At 44.4% G+C, this 16,884-nt stretch overlaps 1 long non-coding RNA gene across 1 annotated transcript in view; it reads right to left on the bottom strand.

The window, feature by feature from the left end:
- Positions 1 to 16,884, bottom strand: part of LOC142769015 (uncharacterized) — a 637,773-nt gene that overhangs the window by 282,324 nt on the left and 338,565 nt on the right. The window contains exon 3 of the long non-coding RNA XR_012885600.1: positions 6,594 to 6,664. This is a non-coding gene — a long non-coding RNA (uncharacterized LOC142769015). The remainder of the gene's footprint in view (positions 1 to 6,593; positions 6,665 to 16,884) is intronic.

The raw sequence follows: 16,884 nt of genomic DNA on the forward strand, positions 1-16,884 counted from the left end.
GGTACGTACTACGACAAAGTACTACTGCGATATACGGCAAAGACAGCGGCGGCAACAAAAACACTCCGAAGCGATGGAAGTCCTGTGCCAACGACGATTGGCCCGCGTATTTAGGACCGATGCGAAAGTTTGGTTTCAGTGCGAGCTTCTGTCTCTGCAGTTTGTACATCTGTGTCGTGTATGGGGCTGCCTGTAGTTTGGTTCAATTGAACCTCTATGCGCCAAAAATGAACGTAGCAGTAACCTAGCATCACGTCGATGATGCAGAGCAACAACCCATGTGCAACCTAGAAACAACCGGAGTTCTCAGGAAATGCAAATAGAAACAACCTAGAAGCATCTAGATTGGTCTTCATAATCACACAGTTTGGTTGGTTCAAGGCTTGCGCGGCTCAATGCAAGCCTGACCAGTTTTATTGGGTGCAATTGTTATAGTATTTTTTTAGAGTTCCTTTAGCAGAGCCAGGGTGTTTTATATACATTTTTCCCTAATGGCACCAAAACGCACCTAATGGCACCATTTACCTTAAGGTATCAAACAATACCTCAAACGGCCAACACCATCCGCAGCGCCCCATGATATTGCTCAAGTTTCAGCGTTCATACTTGCGCGATTGTCAATTAAAAAGCAATTGCGCATATCTTAGGCACCATAACAACATGTCGATGTTTTGTATGAGTTTCCTTATACTAGAGAAGGCACACACAAGTAATTTTAAGGCCCGTAGTGTTTATCACGCCGCACTGAAAGTGCAACGCGATGCTCAAAAAGGCAAGTGTTTCCAACGCTTCGCTAAGACGACACGGGGGTGGCACCTGCTCATCGCTTTGCCTTTTACACCTCTTCGCCTCCGAGACAGGCGCGCGTTTTTGTTCGCGGGTGCGCACTCCTTCCTTCCTTTTAGAAAACAACTGCCAGATGGCGCTCGTGTCTGACGTGCCTCGATGCGCTCGTTTGCCTTCGCTGCAAGGATCGAGTCTCTCTAATTCAGTGCTTCCAAGATACAATTAATCGATTTTCTAGCGCAGAACATCAAATAAACGTTTTGTTCACTCTCCCCACACGCACGACTATCGTCTTTTGATGACATTTGCAGTGAAACATGCAGATACGGGGCCATTTTTTTTGTTGTGATGAAAGTATGAGAACGTTGATTTATAGTCGTGATCACTGTATTGCATACATCATTATTTCGGTAGCTTAGGTGTGACCGGTGCCTCACTCGTGTGCGAACATCTCTTATATGACGCCACAAAAACAGTCCTAATCACAGGCAAAAACGACTACCGTGCTTCTTCAAGCTATGAGAAGTTATACAACTTATCAATATAAGAGTTGAAGTTTGTTTGTAGATTTCTTATGTAAAAAGCTTTGAGTCCATTGCTTTCGTCCACCGTCAACTACCATAATCGAGCATAATAACCGGAGGTCCTTCGTCGTAATGGTGCTTACTAAGGTGAAAGGTTTATACCCCCCCGTCAAACGCGAAATCTGGCTGTCGGGGTTTCACGGCGTCCGGGATGACTGTTGCAAAACATGTGATGACGTGATCAGTTCACCAGGTGGCGTCACAACGAAGAGAGAGATCAGCCGATTTTGCGGCATCCTTACGGCGTCATTCTGCATGGCGTAACTGTGGGGTCATGTGATGCATCATATGAGAACACCATCGCATGACATCATAGCTTTGTCAATAATGTTACGATCTCGGAGGCAACGCAAAACTATGCAGGCGCCTGGGGTCTTCGAGACAGCACAAAACCACGCCAGTTGCACAAGGCGCACGGTGGCGGAGAAAGATCAATATATTGACTGCAAAAAAAGAAAAAGAAATGATTGCCCTTTCGCGTAAATATTTGATGCTGTGAGTTTTTTAGTGGACATATAAGACTGAGTGTGCAACGAGTTCTCTTCCAAGCAAGCAAGAAACCACTGAATCGTCATGCGTTTGACTACCCTGAACTGGTATTCAACGAAAGCAGTCAATCACAAGAACAAATGAGTGCCTACTCCGGCCAGGACAAAAAGCCGGCATGGAATTGCTGGTCAGGATTTCCACACGCCGCTACTGCCATGAACGTCTTGCCATAAGTCATAGAGGTTTCGGATCTTCTCGAAGCGAAGTAGTGTAGAAGGTAGTTTAAGCCGGAATAAATGAGCAGTACGTGAAGCATACAACCCTTATCACCCCCATGCCTCGACTGCATCCTACATTATTATAGAAAACATTCCACCTAAATGGTGGATTATGGCACTTGTTGACGTGGCTCTGGCTTGTTTTGGCTTGTTCAGGTCCCCACACGAAAGCCACTTTTTTAGTAGTCCCGTGAGCGGGCGTGCGACGTCAGCGAAATTCCACACAAATCTACAAAAGTAAGAACAAATGCCCATAAAGCTTCGAACGTCATTCGCAGAATTCTGCTTAGGGAAATTCTTGATGGCGCGGATTTTCTCATGATCACGACGAACGCCAGAGGAATCGACAAGGGGTCTAAGGACAGCGAGGTGGCGGCAGCCGAAGTGACATTTCAAAGAGTTTAATTGAAACCCTGCTTTGCGGAAAACCAAAAGAATTGTTGAGAGACGCTCGAGGTGAGTTTTCAAAGTCGGCAAAAAAACAATGACGTCATCAAGGAAGCATAAGCAGATCGACCACTTAAAACCGTGAAGGAGAGCATCCATCATTCGTTCGAATGTAGCCGGGGAATTGCATAACCCGAACGGCATTACTTTAAACTGATATAGCCCGTGGGAAGTTTTAAATGCTGTTTTTTCACGGTCCAGGTCATCAACTGATATCTGCCAGTACCCGGAATGAAGGTCGATGGAGGAGAAATATTTTCCTCCACTAAGGCAGTCAAGAGCGTCATCTATCCATAGCATAGGATACACGTCTTTTTTGTTACTTTGTTAAGATATTCTGTAGTCAATACAGAAGCACCAGCTGTTATAGTTTTTTTCTGAAGAGCACAACGGGCGAAGCCCAAGGACTTAAATAAGGTTCAATGATGTGTCGGGCAAGCATCCTGTCGACTTCTAGCTGGATCGCGTGGCGCTCGGTGGAAGAAACCCGATAGGGCCGCCGGTGTGCTGGATTTGCATCGCCGGTGTTGATCCGATGCTTTACGACGGTCGTTTGACCTAGGGGCCAGTCATGGAAATCAAATACGTCTTGATACGACGCAAGACGGCCACGAAGCGCAGACAAATGCTCCGCCAGGAGATCACATGTGATCATTTTAGTTATGCAATCTAGTGTACAGCCCGACTGAAGACTGGCAGATTATGGTGTATCCTCTGTTAAGGCGGAGATATGGTAGTCGCCGGCTGGGGGCAAGGGTTGCCAGGGATATCCCTCGTGGCAGCACTTCAGACCACAGTCCAAAGTTCACAATAGGGAGACATGCCGCGTTGTCCTGCATAGTGATTATCGTGTGAGGGAACCCAACTTTGAGCGAACAGAGGATGGTAGCATTAGGGGACAAGACATAATCGCCGCCAGCCACAGGTGGATGAGAGGAGCCGTCGATATACGCCATAGCTCGACAAGATAGGCAACAGTCAGTGGAGCATGAAATTAGCGGCGCAGGATCAGGAGGGTCAACCATGCGGTAGGACGAGCTGAAAAACAGCAGCAAAATGGTCATCGAGGGCGAATTGCTCGGACAGAAAACCGAGTCCCAAAATGACGTCATGTGGGCAGTGGTACAGTACGTAAAACAGAACAGTAGTATGATGTCCAGTAATAGTGACTGCACTCTCGGTTACTCGGACTACAGTGATCGGAGCAGGAATGAACACTTTCGTGTGTCGAGCACAAAGGCTGGAGTTCATGACTGATATGTGCGCGCTTTTGTCAGTGAGTGCTGCTACAGAAGTACAGTCAACATTTACTTTAATCAAGTTGTTGTGTCTGGGTACCATGTGCAGAGAAATTTTGGGTCGGGTCGTCAAGGCAGGCACACTTCTAGCAGCTGCGCCCGTCTGTTTTCGAAGGACTTGCGGTAGGAGGGGGAGGGGGAGCGTCGTCGGTTAGTTGAGCGGGAGATGCGTCCGGAGGGCGACCGGGAGTGGTTCGGTTGGGCGGCTCTGGATGGCGAAGCATCGTCTTGTTAAACGTGGGTCGGTATCCAGGAACCAGCAGGTGGGCGCCGGGTGTTGGCATAATGTGACCATGGCTGCCAATTTAAGGAAGTGCGGCAATGACGTGAAATATGGCCGACTCGGCCACAGTTGAAGCAGATCGGCCTGTCATTGGAAGTTCGCCAATGTGCCGAGTTCCGGTAACGTGGGTGCTCGTTAGGTCCTTGGGACATAATAGGTGTAATGGGCAGTCGGTACTCAGGTCGGTTAATGGGGCATAGCATCTGAAGTCCGCCATATGGCACACATCACTCTGAATAAAAGAAATTGTGGCGCGATAGTCGTCGGGGGCTCGGACTTCGAGATGCTGCGTCGGGGGCTCGGACTTCGAGTCGTCGGGGGCTCGGACTTCGAGATGAATGATGATTTCAAAAGTAGAGATGCTGCCTTGATTTCGCGGCGCACGATAAACACAATATTGTCAGAAGCAGCACAGGCTGGTGGCAAACGGGCATCCTCGCAGGTAGATGTTGAAGCTGTGTTGGAAAGACGCAAAAAGTGTGGAGTAATACGACGACTTTTTCCTTCACCCAAGCGTCGGCATTCATTAGTAACGTCATCCATGGTCGATGAGTTTACAAACACGAGGAGAGTGAAGGCGCCATCTGCGATGCCTTTGAGGATGTGCACGACCTTTTCAGATTCCAGCATCTTGTCGTCAACCTTTCGGCAGAGGGCGAGCATATATGTTCTATGTACGTAACGTATGCAGGACTGGAGTCGGCAGGCTAGTTCCTTTTAAGCAGCACGATGACGCCCAATGGGCTTGCCGGAGAGATTGATGAGTTTCTGTCTGCAGATGCCCAAACTCATGATCTCTTCCAAACTGTAGCCGTGCCATCAAGGTAGAAAAGAATATTGGCCAACATGAGCGTCGGATTCCAGTTGTACAGAGCACTCACCCGTTCATACAGCTGAAGCCATTCCTCCACGTCAGTGCTGTCACTTCCCGAAAAGATGCCTGGGTCACGCGGTGGTGTCAGGATGACGGTGTGATTAGTAGTGGCTGGATGCGGTGCTGTTGGTTGGTGCATAGTTGGACAAGGCACCCTTGGGGTGGTCTCCGAAGAACAGTCATTCTCGTCTTGAATAGGCATCGCAGAGGCAGCAGGGGAACGTTCGCTTCGTAAAATCGTCATGGATGTTAACTGTGAGAAGACCCAGCCCCTCCGCCAAAACGTTACGGGGAAAAGGCGCCTGAAAAATATATTTAATTTCGATAAACAGGCGGGCATACAATATAGAGCCCAGTCTGCCCAAGCTCGCACTGAACATCGTTTTCTTTCTTACCATGTTAATCTCTGTCGCCCCGTAGCAATATCATAACCATAATGTTGATTATTGAATACAGGCCTAAGTAAGAACCAAGAAAAAATAGGAGTTGAGTACGAACGCCCATATTTGTTGGTGGTTTATATTTTTTGTTGTACTGCGAAGTACACATGCATGGTATGTTCTGCAAGCCCATGTCTGTGTCCTCCTGCTAATTACAATTTCTGCAAACTGGCTGCGCAGTTTAAAGAGTGCGAAACGGTTTCCATGCCAAATACTGCCACCTTGCACCTTCGGCAACAAGAACTTCACCATGAGAACGACCAAGAAGTACACGTTTCACACTGCACACAACATAAGTCTGTCCATCACGCTTTCTAGAGTATTTCATTTATATTTTCAAGAAACCATCCATGAGAGTGCACTATTTGCTAAAGTGTGTGCTGCAGACAACTTGCCGCAAAAAGACATGAAACGAATTCGTAAAAGCACGTGACTGCGTTCCTATATTTGTTCATACATTGATTATTTTTCTTTTTGGTGCATGTCAAGAATTCTTCTCAGTAGCTTTTTTTCTACATATTTCTTCAAGCCACAAGTTCTCATTCAGCGCAACATCTCGAGTTGTTGTGCTGATCGCGTGGTCACCTATTTAAAAGTCGCGCGAAGATTCCAAGACTTTATAACACGAAAAACGAACGACGCAAGCTACACACACACGCAAACGCCACACACACACCGACACACCGACACACACACACACACACACACACACACACACACACACACACACTCACACACACACACACAAACACACACACAAAGCTATCTTGCAGCATCTGGAGTAAAGTAAATTTGATTAGATGGCCGCCACTCTGAACCGAGACGTGAGCGAAATAAATTTTGCTTTCACTTCAACAAACGCCGTTGTATTGTAGAGCCGGGTGCAGAAAAGAAGTATGGAGTGCATTAAAATATGTCAAGACACTTCCGAGAAAGTAAACTGGCTTAGAATTCAGTGTCGCAGTTATTTTATTTCCACAGCTGGAACTCATATACGCCACAATCTAGAAGGCTATTTTTCATACATTTGGAGACAGCAACGTAGCATCTGTGGGGGGCGTAAAAATTAAACAGAGAAAAGAAAACAAGAAGCTTGAAAGCGACTATGACTCACAGTATTATTGCGGACCATAGAGGGCTGCCGTCACAGTTTGTTGGATTTTTCAGTCAGAAGCCCTAGTTGCCCTGTAACGTAAAAAGATATGTCGAGGTCAACTTCGGTAAAATAAAGTTTGAAAAATTGACTATTTATTTATCTGGCTGTATCACAATTTCGTAAGAATCAAATTTGAACATTTAAGCAGGGGAGGGACCCTAAGGGCTTCGTTATAATCAAGGTGAGGGCAAAAAATCTTCGAAAAAGATAGCCGTGCAAAAACTACGTAAAAACATGGTTGATCCCTGCACAGTAGGAAATAATAAAACGCGAAAGTGAAACATGTCATAACAAAAGTAATTGAAGGTTCCTTGTGCATTTATTGCACGATATCTGCTAGCGTTGTTGGCTGAACACTAATTTGACGTGGATAAACTTAAGTTCAGGCCTCGAGGCACTTGTTAATCTTCGACTATTAACGTAAGTGATCAAGACTAAATTTCGTGGTAGCAAAGCATGCGCACGGAACGTGACTGTGCCATACTGTAATGTTTTATTGGTTTAAACATTTTTAAAGGATCTTAAGATATGTACTTTTGAACGCAGAGATTTAAGTTAAACTTCGGCAGGTGTTTTATACAACCATTTATTTACGATTGCGTAATGAAACCAACAGCAGCATAGCAAAACCAACACCAGAAGTGGTAAGTTTATGTGTAACGCTTGCGATTGCGAGAATGGTACGCGTGTTGACGGCACCGTCGGTGAAATTGAAGTTAATCCTAATAACTCTTTTACAGAGAAGTAAATATATGATGGTTATAAAAGAAATGCGCAACCTTGCATCCAAAAGTGACTTTTTATCAACGTTTTGTCGCAAATGGTCTTTTTCTAACACAGGTGAGAGACCTGGTGTCATGCTTTAAGGTAGAGTATTGCCACGAGCACAACAGCTTGTATTACGCAGTATTGTAGCTCGCTGAATTGTATGTGCCGGTTTCGAAAATGTCAATGAAGATTAGCACGAAAAAAAGAGACGACGAGTTCATTTCCTTTGTTAGTTGTCGGACAAGTCTGACGCCCTGCTGACCTACAGTTACAGGTTTCTGCCGTGTTATAACGTGACGTTTTCTTGTGGAGGTGCTGGGTAGCAGTTGTAGCGCATGCATGGTTTCTGGAGCGTTCTGGAAGGGAGCCGAAGTGAGGCGGTAAGCCTAATTTTCGCCGATTGCGCCAAAGATCACCTGAAACTTCTATAGCGTCACTGCTTATTTCGGGAGGGTCTTCGCATCGGTCTCGCGGCATAGGATGCCACACTATAACGAGACAACATATACTTGAGTGCCACGCACAATGCTTGCGTTCGATTCATGCTGTGACCCTGATGTTTATTCCTTGCACTCGTTCAGTCGACGCTGCTGATGTTGCCTTTTCTTAACCTTCTTGCACTTAAATTGCCTGTGTCGGCCTACACTACTCCTGCGTAGATATGAACTGTCAAAGACATGTGGGGCATACCGACATACCGCGGTTTTGGTGTACGGGTATGTGCCACACGTGTCTGGAGGAAAGAGTTCGACGACGTACGCAGCGGCCCTTTTCGTTCTTATTGTTATTAACTGCTAGTCATATTTGTCGAACCTTCTTACACCCCCAAACCAATTTCGGTCTTCCCGAAATTAGGGAGGCAATCACTAATGTATCCGGAAGTCGACGTATAAATAGATAGATAGATAGATAAATAGATAGATAGATAGATAGATAGATGGATAGATAGATAGACAGATAGATACATAGATAGATAGATAGACAGACAGACAGACAGACAGACAGACAGACAGACAGACAGACAGACAGACAGACAGGCAGGCAGGCAGGCAGGCAGACAGACAGACAGACAGACAGACAGACAGACAGACAGACAGACAGACAGACAGACAGACAGACAGACAGACAGACAGACAGACAGACAGACAGACAGACAGACAGACAGATAGACAGATAGATAGATAGATAGATAGATAGATAGATAGATAGATAGATAGATAGATAGATAGATAGATAGATAGATAGATAGATAGATAGATAGATAGATAGATAGATAGATAAAATGCTCAGAGTGCGTGTAAAAACGCTTCGCTTCTAAAATAAAGGAAACGATTCCCCCCCCCCCCCCAAAAAGAAAAAGGTGTTGGCCAGACAAATCCTTGCGGCCTGTCAAGAAGTCATCATTATAATGACTGCTTGAGTGCCACGGAAATTTGGCAGATTTTACTGAACGCAACTTCTACTACAAATGAAAAAGGATACAGAAAGGCACGCACGTTACCATATTTGTGCCACAATCACATGATACTTCGTGATTATAAAAGATGGTGGCTATGGAATTTTTTTGATATGTGAATTTTAACGTCCGAAAACCACCTCATGACTATGAGAGACGCCGTAGTGAAAAGCTTCGGGGAGATAGACCACTTCGGATTTTTCGCGTGCACTTGAGGCTGAACAGACGGGCCTACAGCATTCTCGCCTCCATCTAAAATGCATCTGCCACAGCCGGGATTCCAATCTTTCACCTGCGGGTCAGCAGCCGAGTACCTTAGCCACTAGACACCCGCAGCGGGGCGTGTGGCTATACTACCACCTCCAGATTTAATAAGGGTGTCCAGTAAAGCATCCTGATAGAACATATCAGAAGTATTTGCAAAACATAGAAAGTTCTTAGCGTTGTGAAGGGAAAGCCATTAGCTTCGCGATTTTGTCAGTGTCTGTGAAGCGGATCTTGTTCAACTCATTGTCTCTATACTCTTCCTCTGACTACTGTTCGACCAACTCCTGCGTAAGGTAGCAAACGGGATGCTAATTTTGCGTTAGCTTCCTGACTTTTACATTCACCTTTTTTTGCTCCCTGGGTACAATAGATGGACAAAATTTAGTTTCTCCAAGCCATATATATATTTTTTTCTTTAAAAGTTACCCTTTCACCAGATCCACAGAAAATCTCGTGGCCAACAGCTGCCTTTCATCCAGTCACGACACCAAAGCAAGCGAGCAGCCTAAATGGCCCATGTTCACAAATGACTTTCAATGTGGTGCGTGGGGCTTGCGTGTTCAGATCTCAACAATGCGGTCAGTGGTGCAAAAACCGGCGTATTGTTCTCCTAGAGTGGAAGCAGAAAATGGCGAAGCACTTTTTTACACTCCGTTGCTGTCCGGTTGATTTTGTCATTTTACAACGACATGCACTACAGAAAATAGAAAAAAAAGTACGTGTGTTCATCTTTCTGGCCGCTGTGGCTTAGCTTTCTAACGTAGTTAGAAATTTAACCAAAAGGAGCGCGAAAAGTATTAAATTTATAGCAATGCGAAGGAAGAATTGGTGAGAAGACAGTAACACAGGCGAGTTGCATTGATCGGCGTTTGCTGGTGTACTTACAAGTGATACGGGAAAAACTAAATTGACTTTTTCCCGAAGATCCCGAATTCCGAAATGACTTTTTCCTGAAGTTTTGTAATTTTTAAAGGCTTTTAAATCAGACAGAAGTTCTAAAAAACGACAGATCGTTTTTCTTCTCGCTTTCGCTGCTTTTTCTACAAGCACGCTTGCCAGGTCGAAAAGAGAAAAAAAAAGCCATAGGAGCAGCCAAGTTCAGGCAAAAGTGGTAAAAATAGCCGCAAGTAGCCACACACGAGAAAAAAACAAACAAGTGCGATGTTTCTACTCAAATGGCTAAATGTAACAGCATTTCTGTAGAAATGTAAATAACGGCAGCATGATCCTTTTAAAACGACCATTGCTGAGAATAAACTTGTTGCAAGAACACTTTTTTGCAGGCTAGATTATTCTAGTCATCGTACTTGTGACGTACAAAGCAGGCATAAAAGAAGGAAACATAATGAGCTGCGCCCTTTGTTGTTTTATTTTTCGGCTAACCTTTCTTCGGGCTGGCGCACAATACATCAAGTTCAATGTGAATGAAGCGTGCATTATTTTTTTTTACTTTAGCAATAATGTATCGCAGGATGACGACTTTTGCGCATGCAGTTACCGAAGTGACCTCCTCTTCATTTGAATAATAATAATAATAATAATAATAATAATAATAATAATAATAATATTAATAATAATAATAATAATAATAATAACAATTCACACCATGCTCGGATTACAGCCTAGATACTTGTCTTTTCCACAATGATTTTTCATGCAATCACGAAGTCTTAGCAGCTATTGTTCCCGTGTGCGAGACCGTACTGACTTCTAAGGAAGAGCACCGACAATTAGTTGGACACCAGGTTTGCAGTATTGATGAGTGCACAGCTGTTTCGAACGTCTTTTTCTCTTCTAATTGCCTTTTCAAGTTACGTAGCACAATGTGTGGTCTGCGAAATGAGGCCCCAATAAACAAATTTCTTCCGCGCCTCAACCACGTACTCAAAAGCCTTTTATTTTGTGCAATACAAGTGCCAAAGCGAATTTTAGAAAGCTGAAAACGTGCCTTAGTCATGTTTTGGCACCACATACTCAAAACCAGCCGGCTACGGCGTCACAACATCGTGACAAATCGGCTCGTGTCGAGGCAGTCAGAAACTAGCCAGAAAAATAGCCAGGCAGTCCAGACGTCTTTTTTGCCGCCCCGGGCCTAAAAACATTGCCAAATCGGTGCAATATAGCTAAAACTGGCAACACTGCCTGTAGGCGCTACCTTCCCTCACCACTTTTTTTACTAAAACACACGGGCAATGTGAAAACTCAAAACTAGGTGTTGAGCTGATCAAGATTTTATGATTTTTGACAACGCGTTGTTATTTGCGCTTGCTTAGTCAAAAACGCACAAAACCTAGTAAGTCAGTTGGTCACGCAGGATAGTCATGCGAGGCAAAAGAAAACGGGCCTGTGGCTGCACGGCAGAGCAGCTTAGGAGACATTTATAGAATGATAAACCTCGTATAGGCACCAATAGAGTGCGCATTTCCTCATGACGTCACTCGAACAGATTGCTGGCGTTATGAATTGCGCTGAAGAGATGGCAGGCGCTAGCAGGGAAAAACAACGTTCTGTTTAGGGGCTACGCTCCTTCAGATCGAGGCTCGTTCGCTGGCGTGTGCTGTAGCCATGATGAGGATGATGAAAATAATAATCATGGATGACTGGATTGTGTAGTATGTGACGTCTCGATATGTCGTATGCATTTCGCCCGTCTGAAAACAACCAACGACCACCAGAAGAAAGTGCACAGACCTCGCCTTTGTTCACTTCAGGCTAGATCTTTACCACTCAAGCAGTAATAATAAAGGCAAAATGAAATTCACCACTCAACAATGCCAATCATTTAGGACGAATAAACATTATGCATAACTCTAAGCTCATTTACATGCTTGAGTGGTCAATGTCATGACTGATTTACAGTAACACTAAACGATCTCACTGCTTCGCCCACTCATCATCATTCACATCGTGAATATGCCGTTATTTTATTTTATTTTCTGATATCGTTTAGAAACCTCACTCTCTTCAAGCTTAGAAATTTCACTGAATTCTTTGAATTTCAATTTCCATTTTGTACTCGGGCCGATTGCAGGGCAGTCAACGAATACTGGCCCACCAAACTAGTGATGTAGGCATAAGGTACTAAATATTAGGTAACCCAACAAAACAGTGAAACAACTTTTTTCATAAGGCGTACGTAGCACTGACTGGTAAAAAGACGCCGCAATACTATTTGCCGACGGTGAATAAAGTGAACTTGACAAGGTGAGGTTTACGATAAAAGAAATGAGCCACTGTAGAAAAAGCCATGCACAGCCAGACTACTTGTGTACTGAATAGAACGGAAAGCTTGTGCGATATAGCGAAAAGCTTCGATGACGTAATGAGTGACACGGAAAAGAAAGGTGCAATCACCTCATTAGGTTTTATAAGAACTGGACATAGCCGTCAGCTCTGTGTGTCCTTCGATCTCTAACTAAAATTCATATTCAATGAAGACATCGCTCAAGTTCATACTACTTGTCTCCTCAGAGAGCTTTAATTGTCCGGGACATCCTTAGCTATAAGCTTCATAAGCTCTGGTATCCCTTTATAGGCTGCTCTGTTTATTTTGTTCGCCCCATACTTCTCAGTCTAAAAAGAGCGTAGGAGCTAGGGTGCGCAACCAGCTTGAGGGCCTCTGTACTAAAGCTCCATGTTGTCTAGATTGTTTGCTATGTTGGACGTAGACCAACTAGTCCAGTAAATCATCTATGTAAAATTGAAAAACCTTCGTCCTGAATTTTAAATTTTTTGGCTAACTAAACCGATAAATCACATCTGCTTTTTCGAAATCCAAATAATACTTTCACGCTATATCAAAGCAAAAAGGAAATAGAAAAAGAACTGTTGATACCTTGAGCACATGTTAGGACCATAATAATTTGCGCAAAGAAGTTTATGGATTCTCAGATCACGATTCCTCAAGCACTGTTCACGTCTCAAAATTTCTCCCACTTAGGTTACCTTTATGATTCTCGTGGTGAGTTTTTATTCAGAAAACTCAATCACACAACTAAACTTTACTAGATCAGCCATAAAGGTGAAGGAACGACGTATTTCTACTGTTGGGTTTAGTAAACGCTCGTAAGTTTTTCGTCGCCTTGACCCTTACCTGGTGCTTACGTACGTCCAACTTTGGTTCAACGCCCGTTAGCCCGCACTAGAAAACACGTATGAAAACACGTGCAAGTTTACACAGCACAATTTTTCCTAAAGTTGTAGAATTCGCTTGCTCGTTTATTGTCTCCATACAGTCATTCAATCGCAAGAAATTCTACCGCAGTATAATAAAAAAGTAATCATGGTACTAATTTGCACATTTTTTTAAATTCAGGTACGAGTATTTTGCAGCACGGCTACGCTCCCCATACCTTTGCGTGAACCGTGCCAATTACTGGTCAAAACCGTTGTGCGGGCGGGCACAGTTTTCGTTCGAGATTTACCGCTACGCATTAGCCTTTTCGCTCCCATTAAGCTAATGAACCGCTTTGCGTACGTTAGAGACTACGATGTCTTCGTAGTAACGGGCAACTGTCATTTTCTTTAATGAACCATAAACTCAAATAAGGGGGACGTCTCTCGTCCTAGTGTCCTTGGTGGAATCATTGATTAGACGCAAGTGCTTGTTACGAAGCTTCACCGCTATGCTGCGCACTTATTTCAGCTTTGCCCGGGGCAAATGAGTTGGACCGCAAGCACCGTACGCTGATTGCGTGTGTTAAATTGGAAGTTTGAGCGCATTGGTGCTTCGCCATCATGCGTTAAGTGTCACCAATCTGACAGTGTTAGTTACCTACATATTATCATTTCAAATAGATGACACACGAAAAAAAAACGCGTTGGGACTAGTTTTGTTGTGTATATTTAGTCTTTTGGCGATTAGACGGCCACTTGGTCGTGATACGTTTAGACATTTATTGTATGATATCTAGCAAAAATTTCACTTGAGAGTGAACGCTAGTGTTCTTTTCTTCTTCTTTTTCGTCCACCATTCCCATGTGAGCTGCACCTTACTTTATGCAAGCTTCTGGTTAATTGCATGCCGGACTTAGTACATGTAATACAGCATGCTCTATATTCGTTTTATGAATATTTGGTTAGAACCTTGTCTAACACTCCCCATACCCTCGGAATGTGGCGTATATCTGATCTGAAAACGCCTGAAACATGCCCAACCTGAAACGCAAGTGCAGCAATTACTCCTAACATGAAGGCGGCATCAGCCATGCTGCTGTGTAAGATCTGCACCAATCTATTTATGCAGCAGTATTGTATAACCTTCAATCTTTTTCAATTATTTACTCACTGTCTCAAATATGAGTTATCATCACCGTCTTCATCATTATCGGTCAATATGTAACGATCCCCACAATTCAATGCGCTTTTCTTTCAAGGAATCAGGACCGGTTTGCATATGTATCTTGGAGAATCTTCCAATCCACATCATCTTGCAAATGTCTATATTTCGGCTCATCTCCATGCAGTAGCGACAGTCACGGTGTCATCGATGTTATAACAACGAAATATGATCACTTTTTTACAACGAAGCGGCATATGACTTCAGGTTCTTTTTGGCGGATCACGTCCGTGGAGAATAGGACGCGTATGACGGGAATCCCTCACGCCCGTCTCAACAGGTTCAGCTCACCCTCTCGCCATGGATCTCTCGCCACAACCCGAGTGTCGGGATTCTTGGCGGTGGCACTTCCCACTAGTCTTTGTGCCTATTTGTATTGCGACGTGGATAACGTGATAGCGCTGTCATGAAGAGTTGCCCTGTGAAATCGCTAGAGGGCGGACGCGTGTTGTTTGCTCGAAGCAAGAGTGCAAACTGATGCAGTTGAACGCACCCGGAAGTGCACCTGGGCACGAGCATACCTTGAAGACGCTGACGCAGAATGTACAACTGCAGCCGCCTGGGTAGCGGAGCGGCTCAGAAAATTTTGATTGCTTCATTTCAAATCTACTCCGTGGAGTTAAAAATGTGCCTATAAACAAGCAACCTTCTTAGTGAATCGGGTGCCACAGATTTTAATGGCATTCGTGATGTTTGTAGGAGTACGTATCTGCATCCACGGTCAAGCCATACAGAAGCAACTGTAGGGCAGAGTGTGCAGATTTCCCACCAAAACCGTTGTGCGATGTGTTTTGTCATGATTGTCCCGTAGTCGGAAGAATTGCTCCCTCCTAGTCGGAGGCCATAATGACATTTCTCCGGAGAGCTTTATACAGAGCCGAACGTGACGTTCTATTTGTATTTATTAGGCAGTATATCTGCTCAAATGTACGCGGAGGCCACTTTTTTTCCGGAAAAGAAGGGGAACAGGCACAGTAAACGTTATTGATGTATGCTTTAATGGCCTCCGAAAATTCAGGTCAGCAATTTTGTTTATGACCTGTGGAAAATATAGGATATCGTGAAATGGCTTTCAGAAAGAAATAATTCTGCGTTCCAGAACTATAGTTTCTGTCAAGACGTTATTGTCACCGTAACATGAGTTATCCAACGACACAATGACAGACAGACAGACAGACAGACAGACAGACAGACAGACAGACAGACAGACAGACAGACAGACAGACAGACAGACAGACAGACAGACAGACAGACAGACAGACAGAAAGACAGACAGACAGACAGACAGACAGACAGACAGACAGACAGACAGACAGATAGATAGATAGATAGATAGATAGATAGATAGATAGATAGATAGATAGATAGATAGATAGATAGATAGATAGATAGATAGATAGATAGATAGATAGATAGATAGATAGATAGATAGATAGATAGATAGATAGAGACGGTCAAAATTACTGAAGTGCGCTAAGAAATGTTTCGCGTTTAAAAATATCCTGGAGGGATTTGAAGAAGTTCACGTTCGGGCGTGATCCGTACTGTGGCTTACAACCGCTTCCACTGGCCTGGTCCTGCCTGTTTTGTGCGGCGTTATGTCAACACTTGCGAAATTTGTCAGCACCGTATGAAGCGATCAAGACATCTTGCCAGTTATCTTCAGCCTATTGACATTCTATCGGAGCCTTTTTTTTTCTTGTTTTAGTCAGTTTGGATCTTCTCGGTCTATTTCCTACATCCACTTCAGGCAGCAAGTGGGTCGCTGCTGCTACCACTTACGCGACCCGCTGCGCAATTACCGGAGCTCTGCCAAGAAGTTGCGCTACGGACGTCACTGCTTTTTTGCTGCGAGACCTTATTCTGGTGCTTGGTGCCCCATGACAACTGCTGACAGACCTAGGTCGGGTTACTGCTCCACCCATCATAAGCTCACGACCTCGCACTACCTCCATGACAACTGCTGACAGACCTAGGTCGGGTTACTGCTCCACCCATCATAAGCTCACGACCTCGCACTACCTCCATACAAACGGGCTTACAGGACGTTGAAACCATACTCTGACAGACATGCTTTCACAATACGTGTCGACCGACCACCATGACTGGGACCTTGCACTGCTGTACGTGAAGGTCGCGCACAACTCCTCCCGCCATGACGCTGCTGGTTATCACCTTTTAAATGCAAAGCATTTCTTAGCGAGCTTCGACGACTTTGGGCGTATCTATGATTTATCTATCAATATATCCAGCCACTTAAGTTTGGGTGCTGCTATGGCCGCCACCTTAACTTGGCGTCAACGAAAATTAGCATAGTTTGAGAAATATAACACTCTGGTTAAGACACTAATAATGTCACAATCTTGTTGCGTATATCGTCAAACACTTCCCGCCAGACAGTGGCACATACCCATGGGCGG

Source organism: Rhipicephalus microplus, chromosome 1, assembly GCF_043290135.1.
Source record: "Rhipicephalus microplus isolate Deutch F79 chromosome 1, USDA_Rmic, whole genome shotgun sequence".
NCBI lineage: Eukaryota > Metazoa > Arthropoda > Arachnida > Ixodida > Ixodidae > Rhipicephalus > Rhipicephalus microplus.